This window comes from Petromyzon marinus, unplaced genomic scaffold, assembly GCF_048934315.1.
Source record: "Petromyzon marinus isolate PM22_M1 ecotype Great Lakes invasive population unplaced genomic scaffold, UKy_Petmar_22M1.pri1.0 PM_G_Scaffold_10, whole genome shotgun sequence".
Taxonomy (NCBI): domain Eukaryota; kingdom Metazoa; phylum Chordata; class Hyperoartia; order Petromyzontiformes; family Petromyzontidae; genus Petromyzon; species Petromyzon marinus.
This window is the reverse complement of record NW_027422651.1, coordinates 2,019,977-2,023,360: the sequence shown is the minus strand read 5'-3', so window position 1 is coordinate 2,023,360 and position 3,384 is coordinate 2,019,977. Positions and strand designations below refer to the sequence as shown.

The following is a 3,384-nucleotide window of genomic DNA, read 5'->3' as shown; positions in this document are numbered from 1 at the left end:
GTAATTGTAAAATGTATTACTTAATAATACGCTTCCAGGCCGCACTTAGCTTGTAGCAGTCAGAGCAGTTAAAATGACTGTACATGTGTAGGTATGAAATAAAATCAATTTAATTTAAATAAAATCAATTTTATTTATTAAAACATTTCATTTAATTTAACGTAGGTATAAAATAAATTAAAATAAAATAAATTTAATTTATTAAAAAAATTAATTTAAATAAAATAATTTAATTTATTTAAAATTTAATTTAACGTAGGTATGAAATAAAATTAATTTAAATAATGTAATTTATTTTAAAAATTAAATTAAACGTAGGCATTAAATAAATGTAATTTAAATAAATTTAATTTATAAAAAAATTCAATTTAATTTAACGTAGCAATGAAATAAAATAAATACATTTTAATTTATTACAAATTTAAATTAAATTTAACGTAGGTATAAAATAAATTTTAATTAAATTATTTTTTTAAAATCAAATTTAACGTAGGTATAAAATAAAATGTAATTAAATTAAATATATTTTATTTTCTACCTCAGTGACTTCACCGAAAGACGCGTGTGGACCCACGTGACATCAAGGCTGTCCTAGTCTAGGCAAGGCCTCAGGGTGTACCGGGCCTTTCACAACAACAGCCGCAGCAACAACGGTTCTCTTGAGAAAATGCTTTTAAAATAAAAAGTCAACGTAGCTTACCTTGACACTCGCGAACTTTAATGATTAAAAGAATTAAAACAAAACTAAACACTCACACGCACATGGGCGCGCGGCGTTCAGCGTGTAGGGCATTAAAAATGGTAGCGTCCTCCCCGCGATCTGATTGATCGCCGCGTGCCAAAGTGGGGAGGGGGGGAGGGCCAGCGATCCGATTGGTCGAGAGGCAAACCTGGGCGCGTCTCCGACGGTGGTGCGCAGCGATTGGTCAACGGTTGCCCTATGCTAATTTTGGTATGCTAATTAATTTTAATCTGTATGCTAATGCAGTATATTTATCCATACTCATTAAGTTTAATGTTTATCCTAAATTAGTTACAAATGTATGCTCGTTTAGTTAACATTCTATGATAGTATCGTTATATATTTTTTATGCTATAACAGCAGTGCATATTGCTGTGGTGGTACCTGCTATCTTTACAGCAGTGCATACTGACTGTGGTGGTACCTGCTACCTCTCCTTCTTTCCACAGAGCTACAAGACAACCAGAGTCTAGTCGTCCTACACATCGTCAGCAAGATGGATGAGGTGAGCTACGTCTGGCTGTGTGTGGCGCCGAGCGTGAAGATTTTCTTCTCTTCTGCAGCGTGCATCCACGTCAACTTTCACTATCAAGTGCGCCCAGACTCCTCCACGGCTCCGCTGCCTCTCCTGCCCTCGTCCTCCTGCTTCCGCTCCGTCCGATCGCCCCCCTCTCCTCCCGCCCCTTGCCGTCTCTCTTCACATGCGCACTCCGACCTCCCTCGCCTTCCACGTCAGGAGGTACGCCCGAGATCACTCGTCCTGCCCGCACCAGCGGCTCACCCATCGTCTGACCGCGTCTCCGTTCACGCAGGTAAGGGCACCATCACGGCGTAGCGGTTAGCGGCGCTGCGCCATTCTCGCTCACGGCCAATACCAGCGACAATTAGGGGCCGTCCGTGAATGACGTCACGCACCTAGAGGGGGGGGGGCGAGGTCAGACGTTTGTGACGATGTGTGACAAGGGGGGGGGGGGGTTTGAGAAACGTGACGTCACATCAAATTGCGCAACTTTAAATAAATATAAACACGTTCTACTTGATTAAATAGACTTTGTAATGTTTTCTACCTACAACATCAGAGTGCAGCGCTACATTAAATACGCACTACAATGACAATAGTTTAAAGGGATTTGAAATCACGTGACGTCATTTAAGGTCGGCCCCTTACCTGAAGCAGTCCTGAGCGTCACTTAGGTGGACTCAGCCATAATTAAGGAGGTGGTGAGGTGGGTGGGGGTGCTAACATCAGAATTTGAGAGACGAGCGGCCAGCCGTGGTTCTGTCCACACCAGCCCCTGGTGTTGTTCCATTGCGACCCTCACCGGTGCTCGCTAACAGCGCACGCCCAGTGGGAGTCGATGAGTCCGTGGGTTTCTGTGCGAGTCCGTGGGTCCATGTGTGGGTCTGTGGATGCGTCAGTCTACATTGGGGAGCCTTTGTCTTTGCAGTTTGGGGACTAGTGCAGCACTAGTGTGTAGTAGTGTAGTGTATAGTAGTGTATAGTGTAGTGTATAGTATAAGTGTTTAGTGTAGTGTATAGTGTAGTGTGTAGTAGTGTAGTGTGTAGTGTAGTGTGTAGTAATGTAGTGTGTAGTGTAGTGTATAGTAATGAATAGTAGTGTATAGTGTAGTGTATAGTAGTGAATAGTAGTGTATAGTGTAGTGTATAGTAGTGCATATTGTAGTGTATATTGTAGTGTATAAGTGTATAGTGTAGTGTATAATAGTGTATTGTATAGTAGTGTAGTGTATAGTGTAGTGTATAGTGTAGTGTATAATAGTGTATATTGTAGTGTATAGTGTAGTGTATAATAGTGTATGGTATAGTAGTGTGTATTGTAATGTATAAGTGTATAGTGTAGTGTATAGTAGTGTAGTGTATAGTAGTGTATAGTGTAGTGTATAAGTGTTTATCATAGTGTAGTGTATAGTAGTGTAGCGTATAGTAGTGTATAGTGTAGTGTATAGTGTAGTGTATAGTAGTGTATATTGTAATGTATAAGTGTATAGTGTAGTGTATAGTAGTGTATAGTATAGTGTATAAGTGTTTAGTATAGTGTAGTGTATAGTAGTGTAGTGTATAGTGTAGTGTATAGTAATGTAGTGTAGTGTATAGTGTAGTGTATAGTTTAGTATACTAGTTATCACGTGACTAGTGTAGCTAGCCAGGTGGTGACCACACTCGTGCGTGCATCTCCACTTGTCCGTGTTTGCAAGTACGCGCTCGTGTGTGCATGTGCAACCGCGTGTTTGTTCGTGTCTGTATGTACGCACACTGTTGCACATGGTTCGCTCGTGTGGGTGTGTAGTGGAACGCACCGCTCATGAAAACGTTGCCTCGTTACGCGGTAAATGATGCGGCCCAACAGGAGGGAACTGCAGGGATGAGGCTCTCCGCTCTTGGTGCTGTGAATTAAAACAGCGCCAGGGTGGAGCGTCCCGTCCCTACAGCTCGTAGCTGTGACGGAGTGAGAGTGATCAGCGGACAGCCACCATGGTTGCCAGGTAAGGGGAGACTTCACCTGAAACTCTCCTCCACACGTGTTCCCCATGAACATTGTCGCAATAAAACGTACGATCAGGAATCTTTAAAATATCCGACCTTTGTTGTTCCACAAGAATATTAACGCTCAGACTCGCAT

At 41.8% G+C, this 3,384-nt stretch overlaps 1 long non-coding RNA gene across 1 annotated transcript; it reads right to left on the bottom strand.

Moving 5' to 3' along the window:
• Positions 1 to 701: 701 nt before the first annotated feature.
• On the bottom strand, positions 702 to 3,133 carry LOC142908644 (uncharacterized). The gene is made up of 2 exons (XR_012931893.1): positions 3,062 to 3,133; positions 702 to 1,657 (listed from the first exon to the last, which is right to left on the bottom strand). It is a non-coding gene; the product is annotated as an uncharacterized LOC142908644 (long non-coding RNA).
• Positions 3,134 to 3,384: the final 251 nt, after the last annotated feature.